Below are 13,308 nucleotides of genomic sequence, written 5' to 3' on the forward strand. Positions count from 1 at the left end.
CAAACAAGATTATCTCATTCCCTTCCCTTCCCTTCCCTTCTCATCTAAACTCAATCCATTTTTTTTTCATTCGTGAAACAGGCACAACAGAGAAAGAGAAAAAAACTAGAAGTTATAGATAAAATAACCCAAACTCAAACCAGAAGAAAATGAGAAGTTACCAAACTAGAAGGAGACGAAAACGAGCAAATACTAAGGAAGAGAAGAGAAGGAAGAACAGAACCTTCGATGTTGTTGCCACTGCCTAATATATTCGCTCGTCGTCGCCGTCTAACGCCGAATCGTAGCTCACCGCTGTCGGCAAATCGCTCCTCACCGCTAGACCATCGCTCGCGCTGCCGTACGTGGTTCTTCGTTAGCCTTCCCACAGCAATAGAGCTGGGTTCACAACGATGGTAGAGAGAGTTTCGCATGCGGCAAAGGGAGGTGGGAGGCAAAAAAATATCGAGTGTAAAATTTTGCATGAAATTTTGAAGTTAGGGTTAAAATCACACATTATCCATGTCGGGCCTGGCCCGCCATTAAAACTAAACTTACAATGGCGGGCTAGGCCCGATATGGATACTTTAAAAAATAATAATAATAAAATTGGCGAATTTTTTACCTTGTCCGACATGGTTTCCTCCGTGTTTTTTTTGTCCGACATCATTTCCTCCATGTTTTCTTTTTGTCCGACATTAAAACCAAGATTTGTTGTAGTGGGGTATGCTGGGGCATCAAACACCATTATTTGTCGTATTGGGGATAATGCTCTCTTCTAAGTTTGGGGTATGCATTCACATGTATAGTCATAAGGATAGGCTTAAATTGTAAGATTATGTATCCTTCTTGGCCTGTAGTTCAGCCCTCATTTCATTTCATATATATATATATATATATTAATTTGAATGTAAGGAGGTTGCAGATCTAGGAAGGGCTAGTAGCCCATAGTCAAAAGCTAGAAGGAAATAGAAAGGCAGAAGCTTAGGTGAATGAAAGCTAGTTGACAAGTGCAGTGTTAAACGAATTAAAGCTGAAGCAAAGGGTTCGGCAGATGCTAATGTTGCAGGAAAGAGTCTTTGCTAAATCTAGAGCAAGGGTTTGGCTGCTCTCTTGAGGATGTTGCTAGAAAGCAGAGTCATAGTCTTAGGTATGAGTTAGTAGTAGATACGAAAGCATAAAGCAGAGTTAATGCAATAGGCGCTCCCATTGGATGCAATCTTTATCATATTTCTAGGATTGTAGAGAAATCTTGCTTGGTGACAAGCAAGGTTTTAAGTTTGGGAGTATGTTAACTCTCTATAAGAGAGTATTTTGTGGGCTATTTGGGGTATTAAGTGTGCGGAGATGTGAGGATCATTTGTCAATAAACAAAGAAAATATGATAAATCATAGAGTTGTGCCCCCAAGCTGTTAGAATTCTTAAATTCCTCAATTGTAATGCTTTATGCTCAAGTATTGATGATTTGTGCAGGAATTATAGAATTAGCTAAGAACAAGATGGGTGCTGACAAGGTTATAGGGTTGATGCTGGAGTGCAATTGGAAAAGGCATTTATGCTGGAGTCTATAGTCGCTTGGATGTCTTAGCATGTGTGATAATGCAGTAACTCGTTGCATTTGATTTTTACCGCATCTATACAGTTTCCAGAGGGTGCCCTAAATTCTAAGGACTCGGTATCTAAGGAAAAGTTACCCTAACCGCAAAAGGGCGAGGGAATAGGCATGCGATTCATTTTAGAAAGCATTGATTTTAGGGAGCATTCTCTCCTTATCACCGGTTTTTCGTCGAAGAAGGAGCTGAAGAGATTGATGCTTGCTTGGGGGTCACACTGTTCTCTTAAGGAAACTTCCTATTCTATGTTATTTGCGTCAACAATGGAGACTGCTTATGTCTTTTCCATTTCTTGTCTCTTTTCCATCATGAACTAAACCCTACCTTCGGGGGGATGAGCTTGCTTTTCATATTTGCTATTTGTTAGAACTTTAATATTGATTTAATAGAAGTGTGCTTATCTTTTCATCTCACTAAATTCATGTGGCCAACTTGTTTAGTGTGCTTGCTTGCTTGAGGCTCGGGACAGTTTTTGTTGAGTGTGTTTACTTCTATTAGCTGTAGATACCTCTTTTTGAAGTAGGATGGTGAACACTCAGGGATAAGGTTCACCCTACTATGCCTATAGATTGATTTTATTGCTCATTTTAATCACGACAGGGTTGGGTTAAAGTATGCTTTGGTATGTCGTGAAAGAGCCATGACGGTCTTGACAATCAGTATTTTTGGATTTATTTTGCATACCTAGCATTGAGTAAAAATAGTAAGTGAAACCTCCCTCAATTTACATTCAAATTGTTTCTTCCAAGTATCTTGTGTGTTTTATGTACTGGATGCTTTAGGGTCTTGTCTAAAATCACCTGTTGTGTCCAACTATTGTTTCTTTTTCTAACTCAATTTAATTACAACAATCTAATTTAAACCATCTTTTTATTTTTCCTTTGGTATTATGAAATCATTCAATCAAAAAAATGCCAATAGTATCACATTTTGCACAAAGAGCTAAACTACATTTAAGGAGATTTAAAAATTTGAGGATTTTCTAACTTTGCCCTTAAATCTATTTTTGTCCCTACTCATTTGAAATCACCTAACATGGATTTGTTTCCCATATTTAAGGGATTTAATTGATTTGATTTTATATCACCACCTTCTAAATTTTAGTCTTAAGGTGATCTTCCATACCTTTTCCCTCTGCAAAAACGAATTGAACGACCAATTGTATCTTAGTCAAGAACAAATCACTCAGACCAGAAATCTATTTTAGCATCTGTAATTTCCTACACATTAGGCCTTGTCATGATTGCAAAAGCTTCATGGTATCTACTACCCTTGGCTTGGGCATGGACTGGGGTTAGTCTAATTCAATTTTCTTTTCCTTTGCTTTTTTCTTAGTCTTATTCAATTTTCTTTCGATTGCTTCTCTTTCTCCCCTTCTCATTCTTGTTGGAGTTTGCAATTTAGCCTCTGAAATTACTTTCCCCCTCTTTAGTTCTTTATTATAGGTCACGATTGTGCTCACAAATCATAGGAACAAGTTAGTTGTGGAAGACATTATAGGTATTGCCTTTGTAGATACCAACATTTATCCAAAGATGAAAATGCAATACTAGTATAGACCACTGTAGATATTGATATTGATCTCGAAATGGAAGTGTGTCACCCAATGCAGACCACTATAGATACCGATATTAACCCCATAAATGGAAGTACAGACTATTATACTATAGATACTGATATTTATCCAATAAATGGAAGTGCGACTCTAGTGTAGACCACAATTCACCATCAACGCATAAAAGAAAGTGCGACAAAGACAACTGTAAATATTGACATTGATATCATAAATGAAGTGTAGACCAAAACTCACCATCAACTCACTAGTAATTATATGTGTATCTATTGATATATACTGTAACGCCCCCGTATTTTGATAACTTACACGGGGAACGTTACTAAACTTATTTGCTCTATACTTCCTCCCAAGCCATAAAGGCCACTAAACGAACCTAAACAATTTATCTTTTTATTTGCTAATTCAACCTTTCATTTGCTCTGATAACTTACACGGGGAACGTTACTAAACTTATTTGCTCTATACTTCCTCCCAAGCCATAAAGGCCACTAAACGAACCTAAACAATTTATCTTTTTATTTGCTAATTCAACCTTTCATTTGCTCAACTTAAACCTGTAAACATTGCACTTAACAAATGAACGAAACAACTTGTCCTCCATGGACAAGCTACACATAACTCTCATATTTAAGTCCAAACAAAGCTAAATTGAGTAAACGACGATAGACCAACAAACTACTCAACAGAAGCATAACTCTGCATGATGATAACAAATCAACTAAGCAAATAAATCCACCACACTACCACTACGCCACTTTGATAATAACACCAAAACAAAACAGTTAATCCATTCTTCAACCTTTCCAAGTTAGCAAATCAAATAACGTTAAATATACTCCCTAAGCGTCTCAATGGAACCAGAAGCTCAATCTTTACAATAGTCCAATCTTAAAGAAAAGTATTCTAATAACTTCCTGAACTTTACACAAATTGTAACGCCCCAGAACGTTCCACACGCTTCTAGGTCACGTTAACTACCCACCTGTCTAACCTTAACTCCAAACATGAGATAACAACTCCATGTGAAATAATTATATAAAATAAAGCTTCAACTCCCATCAATTTACAAACAAATCAACCCTATAGAATATCAATCAAACATCATCCGTGGACAACCCCATGACGCAATTTCATTATTCCAACTAGGCAAACTCAATGAATGGAAGAAAACTAAAATAGACACCTATTCTGAAATAAAGTAGACAATGAGTGGGAACCTCCCAATTATTCAAATAATAACAAGTAGTTTGTGACCAAACCATAAAGTTTTAACCATCTAAACCTAAGCTAAGCAAGAGTAACTACACAGCCTATGGTCCTCGCTCGTCATGTCTCCTCCGCTTCATCACCATGGTCGCCAACAAATCCTCCGCCTGAAACAATAATTGTAGAGGGGGGGTGAGTATATAAAATATACTCCGTAAGTAGCCCTCACCAACAACACACAAACATCATGCTCAACAAAAATCATGAAACATTCATAGTCATGCTCTTCATCACATTATGCAATCAAGCATAGACACGCTCTATAAGATCCGGCGATAACCACAACCATGAACAATTGAACTACCAACCTCGAGGCTCCCTAACATCTCAAGCACCTCTACGCTTATCACAGCTATCCTAGCTTTCCAAAGCTAACTCTTTCGAGTAGAGTCGGCCCCTGACCATTTTTACCTAGAGCCCCGACACTGCTGCATCAACCCTCGACCATTTTTACCCAAGGCCCCAATAGTTTTCCTTCCAAAAGACTCCTCGCATCGACCCTCGACCATTTTTACCCGAGGCCTCGATACTCAATTAGTGACGTATCAGCCCCCGACCATTTATACCCGAGGCCCTGACACTCACCCATTCACTTTCCCCAAGAATCCAACGTTCCTTTTCATAACCCATTCCACATCAACCCCTAGCCTGCAAACAGGGTCCGAAAATATGTTTCTATTACACCCACACCTTATAAGAAAATAATATGACTCAGACCAGCACGCTTGCGTCATAAAGAAACGTTTATATATGCTCAACCAGCACGCTCACATCATAAAGAAACATTTATATAAACTATACTAGCACACCCACATCATAAGAAAGCATAATCGCAATAATTCCATTTTAACGCGCATCCTTTGTAAACAGACATCATCCCACAACAATTCTCAGCAGTTTAACAAGGCAAAATTCCACCATTATCACCGACGAATATTCAACACTACACCAAGTATACAGATTAACACAAACGAGAGTTACCTAGCACAATAGCGCATCAAAATCAATATTAAGCATCACAAAACAGCACATTAGAAACCAACTAACACACATTAACGCACGCACACGCCCCTTGTCTACTTACACACAGCCGCGCCCCTAAGTTTTGCGTCGATCTCACACCTAGGCACTAAAACAGAAAAAAACAGCAAGTGACATTTACGATTCAGCCTTCGAAATCAATTCTAAGAGGGTTCAAACGACCCATTACCACAAAATCGACTTCGTATAGGTGTGGGTAACTTAATTCTAGCTTCAAACAAGGATGAGTATCATGAATCGAGCTCCGATTTGGTATGGGTCTAAGCCAAAATGCGCCGGAATACTACTGCTCACGTTGGGAACACAAAACGGGTCACCGAAGCGTTGATTCAAGTGCTGGTCGCGGGTTCGTGGGTCGTTGAGGGGTCGTGGATAGAAGAGAAGACTACAGCTGATCGTCGTTTGCTAGTGGGACGTCAGATCTGAACGAAAACGCTGCTGGTTTGTCGGAGACTTTCCAGATCTTATTGGCAGCCGCTGATACCGTCGGGTTCCGAAGGAAAACACGCCGCCACCGGATCGAAACTCAGACTGTCGTAGACTGCTGCAGGAGTGCTGTCGCGCCGCCGGTTCTGATCAGAGCTTGTCATCGGCCGTCGAACTCCAACAGATCCGTTCAACAACGCGGGTGGGGGCTGAAATCGCGTGAGTTTCGTCGCACCGCCTCAGAGAGGGACGTCGGAGTTTGCTGCTACCACGTGCGCTGCTGCGTGAGGAGTCGTCCGCCATCAGAGTGGTACCGTCGCCGGTGAACAAGAAGAAGAAGAGGGGTGGGTGGCAGCTAGGGCAACAAAGGGAGGGGAAGAAAGTAAACTTAGGTTTTTTTTTTGTTTTTGTTTTTATTAGTTTTCTTTTCCTTTGTTTTAAAACCAAACTAACCCAAACTAAAAGCCCAACATAACCAAGCCCAAAAGAAGGAAAAAAACTCATCCCAACCTAAGATAAAACCAATCACGCGGAATCCGATATATATAAATTTAATTTAAAGTTTAATTTAAAATTAAATAAAAATCTCCTGATTCGAGACTAACTAACCTGAGGGACTCGGGGCGTTACACAAATCAATGCTCAAAATAGAGGACATAAACTAAATCAACAAGAACTCCTAACAACCAATTTTATACAAGTTAAAACTTAACGAAAGCTAGTTATGGTCATTTTTCTCGAGTCTCCTCCGCACCATCACCATTATCGTAACCCATAATCTCACGTGAAACAATAATTGCAGAGGGGGGGGTGAGTACATAAATACTCCATAAGCAGCCCTCTCTAACTACACGCAAACAACAGACTCAGCATGCAACATTCGTGACAAAATATTAAACTGACATACATGCATCAATAAATCATAACACTCATTAACCCACACATGAAGTCAAAGTAACCCCGACCACAAGGCCCGTTAGTAGTTGTAACGACCCAGAATTTCCCACACACTTCTAGGTCACGTTAACTACCCAACTAATTAAACTTAACCCCAAATACGTCCTGCCAACTCCCTATGCAAACAAATATATAAAATCGAGTTCCAATTCGCATCAATTTAACGATAAATCAATCCCATAGAATATCATTCAACAACATCCGTGGACCACTTCACGAGGCAAGTTTATTATTCAAACTAGGCCAAACTCAATGAATGGAATAAAACTGAAATAGGCACCTAACCCGAAATGAAACTAACAACAAGGGTGAAACTTCCAATTATTCAAATACGAACAAATTGTTATTGGCCATAACATAAGGCCTTAATCAATGACTTAAACTAAACATGGAGTAACTAAGCAGCTTATGGTCCTCGCTCGTCATGTCTCCTCCGTCCCATCACCATGGTCGCTCCCGAGCCCTTCACCTGAAACAATCATCGTAGGAGGGGGGGTGAGTATATAAAATATACTCCGTAAGTAACCCTCACCAACACACACACACATCATGCTCAACTATATCAAGAAACATTCGTATGTCATGCTTTTCAATACATTATGCATTCAAACATAAACACATTCCATAAAATTTAGTGACAACCACAACCAGGAAGCACGTTAACAACCAACCTCTAGTCTCCCTAACATCACAAGTACCTCTACGCTCATCACAGTTATCCTAACCTTCCACAGTTATCTCCTTCGAGTAGAGTCGGCCCCTGACCATTTATACCCAGAGCCCCGACACTGCTGCATCGGCCCTCGACCATTTATACCTGAGGCCCCGATGACTTCACCATCTATTGGCCCTTGACCATTTATACCCAAGGCCCCAACAGTCTTCCTTCCAAAGGACTCCTCGTATCGACCCTCGACCATTTATACCCGAGACCCTGACACTCACTCATTCACTCCATTAATGACGTATCAGCCCCCAACCATTTATACCCGAGGCCCTGACACCCACTCTTTCATTCCATCCAAGAATCCAACATTTCACCAGAGTCTTACCATAAACTTTCTTACACCACCAACCCTGCATCTTTCAACTCACAAGTACAATTCAGCATGTTTCCACAACATAGACAACTTTTAAAAACGAGATAATAACTCAATCATGCTCGATATCCAACATCATTATTTAACAAGTATTAGTAAGGATAATAGCTCACAAAACACGCCGAACAAAACATGCATATCCAGGCAACCAACATTTCCACAACAATACTCAACAGTTTAGCAAGCAGAAATCCTCACCATTTTCATCGACAAACATCCAACACAACTCCAAGTATATCGACTAACACAACGAGAATTAATTAGCACAATGACGTAAAAGAATTTGCATAAATCGCTACAAAATCAGCACGTTAGAGACCATTTCGCATACATTAATACACGCACACGCCCCTTGTCTACTTACACACAACCGCGCCCTTAAGTTTTTGCGTCGACCTCACACCTAAGCACACCAAAAAAGAAAATACAGCACGTTACGTACGCTATTTAGCCTTCGAAATCAACTCTAAAAGGGTTCGAACGACGCATTACCACCAAAACCGACTTCGTATAGATGTGGGTCACCTAGATCTAGCTCGCCAAGGTGTGGGTAGCCTAAATCAAGCTTCGAACGGATGTGGGTCACCGCCAACCGTCCTAAACACTGCTGTAACGTACTGATCCCGCCGGTTCACCGCTGTAACAACCCGTTCGCCGTGCGCCGCCACGGATCTGACCCGTCGCCGTGTGCCGCCGCGAGGAGGAGCGGTGCTGGTTCGTTTCAGACCACCGGGGAACGCTCCGCCGCTGCTGGGTATCGCCGGATTTGCTGCAGAACCCGCGCGCCTCTCGTCGAACTTGCCGTTCGCGGAGGAGCGCCGCGGCCTTGCACGCAGAAACACCAGAGGACGAGTCGCACAACCTGCTGGATGTCGCCGGAACCGAAGACGGACGCTGTCGGAGGAGCTGCACACCGGGTCGCCGTCAGAAATTGCTTCACGTCGATTTGTGTTGCGTCGCCGCCGCCGTGGGTGTCGTCGTTCCGTTCGAAGTGGCTAGCAACCGGTGCTGCGTCAAGGTGCCGGAGGAGCTGCCGGAAAACGAGAGAAGGGGGGCGGCGGGGTTGGAAAATGAAGAAGAAATCGGGGGGGGGGGGCCTAGGGTAGAAGAAAGAAGAAGAGAAAGAAAAAGGGCTTGGACTAGGGTTTTATTTTTCTTTTTGTTTTGTTTTAAAACCAAATTACCTCAATGGAGGCCCAACAAATCCAAGCCCAAGAGAAAAGGAGTCCATTCCCCTTAAAACAAGAGCCAACATACGGAGTACGGTAATTATCAATTTAAATTGGAGTTTAGAGCCCGATAATATAGATAAATTTAATTAACAATCAATTTAAAATTAAATGAGAAGAAAAAAAAATCTCCTGATTCGAGACTAACTAACCTGAGGGACTCGGGGCGTTACAGTAGTCCTCACTAACTGTACACAAACAGCATGCTTGTAATCACAACTAACATCAAAATACGATAACTTGTAACCATGCAACGATAGGTCATAACGGTTATCAATACACACACGCAAGCATACAAGGTATCATGACGCACGTAACTTTGACCACACATCTCGTTGATCACTAGCTCCTCCAACCTAACTCAATCCCATCACACTATGTTAGTCCTCCAAGTCTAACTCTTCGAATCGTATCGGCCCTTGACCTTTTGTACCCAAGGCCTCGACACTCCTCTTCAAAAGCTCGGTGTTTGACTTTGACCTTTATACTTGAGGTCTTGAACTGTGCATCGACCCTTGACCTTTTGTACCCAAAGCCTTGACGACTACTCAGCATATTGGTCCTTGACTGCCACCACGTCAAGACCCAATATTACTCATCAAATAGACTCATCATGCCGACTCCCGACCTTTTGTATCCGGAGCCTCGACACTCATCTCTACCAAGACTGGCCTATTGACCCCCGACCTCTTGCACCCGGAGCCTCGAGACCCAGTAGTGATGTAACAGCCTCGACCATTTGCCCCCGAGGCCTCAAACTGTGCATCAACCATTGACCTTTTGTACCCAAGGCCTGGACGACTACTTAGCGTATTGGTCCATATCCGCCATCGCGTCAAGACCCAATACTCATCATAAAAAAGACTCATCATGCTGACCCCCGACCTTTTGTACCCGAAGCCTCGACACCCAATAGCGACGTATCAGCCCCCGACCTTTTTCACTTAGGGCCCTAACACTCATCCAATATCTTTTTTGTATCAAACTAACACTGACATCCCCTTCATATTTGTCAATAAGGATCATAGCACAAGACATCCCATCATGTTAGTCACAGCAAGAAAATCCAACATGTTTATATCAAGTCAAACATTACCACAATCAGTCTTTCCATAATATTAGGCATTCTACTCACATGTTTAGCAACAACACACCACTTTCTATCATCCTCAAAGATGAAGCAAAGCCAACATATTTTAACCGACAAGTATAATACATGCATTATGTCCAGAGATCATGCAATAACACTAACCCAGAACAAGCCCGTACATATTATCAAACTAGGAATAGCCATAAAGGATTAGTCAACATATCTCATAAAATCGACACACCAGTCACACTTATAAAACGTAAGATCCAATGGATGCCTCACAACATTCTAGCTAACCACAACTAATCTAGCTTAGTAACATCAGTCAACAATTAAGAAAGCCAAGTCCAACCTTGACAAATATAATAGGATCATTTTTAGAGTCAAGCACAACAAGACACAAAGTCTGCATCGATTAATAAAAGTGGACATGCAAGTTTAAAGTAATGAAAAAACAACATCACAAAGACTTATTCGATACCATCAACACACAATCACTCACACACCTGCCTCTAGTACTACTTACCCACGCCTACAAGCTCCTAGCCTTTGCGTTGGCTCGAAACCTAGACACATAAAGAAAATTTAGCAAGTTACAACTTAGTTTCGGCTAATCAAATTGAATCTAAAAGGGTGTTCAAATAGGCTGTTACCCATTGAACCTCGGTGAAAGATAGCGAACATGTTGGGTAAGCGCCGAATAGATGTTGGAGGAGGTGGACACCATGAAATCAACTTCGTTCAAGCGTGGGTCACCGCTAAAAGTCGTCGAAACGAAGAAATCTTCGCAAATCCACTTCGTTCACGAGGGGGGGTTGTTGCGGGGTTCCGAGTGCCACTGCTCGTCGAAATGAGTTCTGGCCGCCGTGGGTTCGACAGATCTGTCGAAGACGCCGCTGGTAGGACGCGGTTGAGGCTGCAGCACCGTCGAATCTGTGGTCGCCGTCTCGGACTTCTACAATCGACGCTAAAAATCACGCCTGAACAAGGTTGCGCCACCGCCGAAGATCGACACTGCTGCTGTTCGAGGAACGCCGGCGTGGTCTGCTTCATTTCCGGTGGGTATTGGGCGTTGGTGCTATAGATTTCGTCGGAGGAATCCATCGCAACTGCTGTAGACGCTCAAGCTGGTGAGTTGTTGTGGATCGAAGAATCCTGTCGTAGATCTGCAGCTTCGTGTTGTCGTTCGGTTGCTGTTAGAGGAGCGCCGGCTGCAGGAAAAACTGGGTTGGGTGGGGGGCGGCTGGGAGTGTTAGGGAAGAAGGAGGAGAAGAATAAGATGGAAGCTGGGGTTTTTTTATTTGTTTTCCTTTCTTTTCTTTTCTTTTTTTTTTCCTACAAACAAAATAATCCAAAAATAAACCAACAAAATAGGCTAAAGTAAAGGGGGATTTTCCTAATTCTTTTCCAAAAAGAAAACTCATTTAAAATGTTTTGGAAAATTTATTTAAAAGATTAACTTAATTTTTAAAACCCGAGAATAAAAATCTAAAATGGAAAAATTAAATTTCCAAAACTTTGAATTCAGATTTAAATAACATTTTCTCTCAAAAATTCGAAAACTTAATTTATCTTAATCCAATGAAAATAAACTTAATTCTAATTTACCCAAAATTAGGACTCCAAAATAGGAAATCCAAGAATTTAAATGATCAGCTTCGGGGAAAAATCTAAAGACCCAATTGACATCTTAAAATAAACAAGCCAGAGAACGTGGGGCGTTACATATACAGTGTGCATATGTTACTTAAGTGATTATCATTTGGCAATAGTGAATTCTATACTAATCGCATTTCTATATGATGGTAGTTGAGACCAAAACAAATCACTCAGACCACGACTTTTAAGGTGTTTGAGATCAATGATGTGAAAGCATGAAAATTTGTTTTATTATCTGTAATTTCCTACACATTAGGTCTTGTCATGATTGCAAAAGCTCTTTGGTATCTACTACCTTTGGCTTGGGCGTGAACTGGGGTTAGTCTTATTCAATTTTCTTCTTGTTTGCTTTTCTCTTAGTCTTATTCAATTTTCTTTCTGTTTGCTTCTCTCTCTCCCCTTCTCATTCTTGTTGGAGTTTGCAACTTAGCCCCTGAATTTACATTCCCCCTCTTTTCCCCTTAAGTTCATTATTATAGGTCACGATTGTGCTCAAAAATCATAGGAACAAGTTAGTTGTGGAAGACATTATAGGTATTTCCTTTGTAGCTACCAACATTTATCCCAAAATGAAAATGCAACACTAGTACAGATCACTGTAGATATTGACATTGACCTCAAAATGGAAGTGCGACACCCAATGCAAACCACTATAGATGCCGACATTGACCCCATATTCAGAGCATGTCCGACACGCGTCTGACATGGATACTTTGCCTAATATAAAGTGTCTGTGCTTTATAGCAAGTAAGTATTTGGGAAGGATTAAGCCATGACTTGACCAAAATCATTCCAAAATAAGCCTTTGAATGAAAGGACACTTTGCTGTCATAAATGGAAGATATTTTGCTATGATTTGCGATGACATTTGCTGAGAATGAGGCTCATAAATGTTAATATTTATTGAGACTGAGGCTCATAAATGTTCAGATATTTGACTGAGATGGAGGTTAACAACAGACACTTCTTTGTTTAATAACAAACCACGGTGGCAATGTTACTGTGACAGTGGAATGAGATAAGCATCAACTAAACGGGCCCTCACCAATGACAAGGACTTTTTGGTCTTTTCAGTTTCTTCAATCTACCCCTACCCTTGATGTATATCCACAAACTATTTGAATTCTATAAATTACTGCGACCATGGGCTTAATTCAACGATAATTGACACCTACTCATTAGTTGAGAGGTTAAACCCCCATACTCCCAATTTATTGTACTAAAAAAAATTGTAAAATCTTAGTCTTTCCTAAAAGTATATCTTGCAGTGCCCCAACGAGTCCACAAGTATAAGAATTTATCCCTAGTACTTCCTTTATCCACTCTCACACTTTTAAATAAACATCTTTCGACCAAAACTTTACATGTTCT

The 13,308-nt window shown here is 41.0% G+C and overlaps 1 long non-coding RNA gene across 1 annotated transcript; it reads right to left on the minus strand.

Annotated features, from left to right (window-relative positions):
* Positions 1–7,018: 7,018 nt before the first annotated feature.
* LOC148210209 (uncharacterized) lies at positions 7,019–11,595 on the minus strand. Its single transcript, XR_015792393.1, has 3 exons — positions 10,932–11,595; positions 10,805–10,844; positions 7,019–7,328 (listed from the first exon to the last, which is right to left on the minus strand). It is a non-coding gene; the product is annotated as an uncharacterized LOC148210209 (long non-coding RNA).
* Positions 11,596–13,308: the final 1,713 nt, after the last annotated feature.

The sequence above is a fragment of the Momordica charantia genome (assembly GCF_013281855.1).
Source record: "Momordica charantia cultivar OHB3-1 chromosome 7 unlocalized genomic scaffold, Mcharantia_2.0 BLBB01000007.1, whole genome shotgun sequence".
Taxonomy (NCBI): Eukaryota; Viridiplantae; Streptophyta; class Magnoliopsida; order Cucurbitales; family Cucurbitaceae; genus Momordica; species Momordica charantia.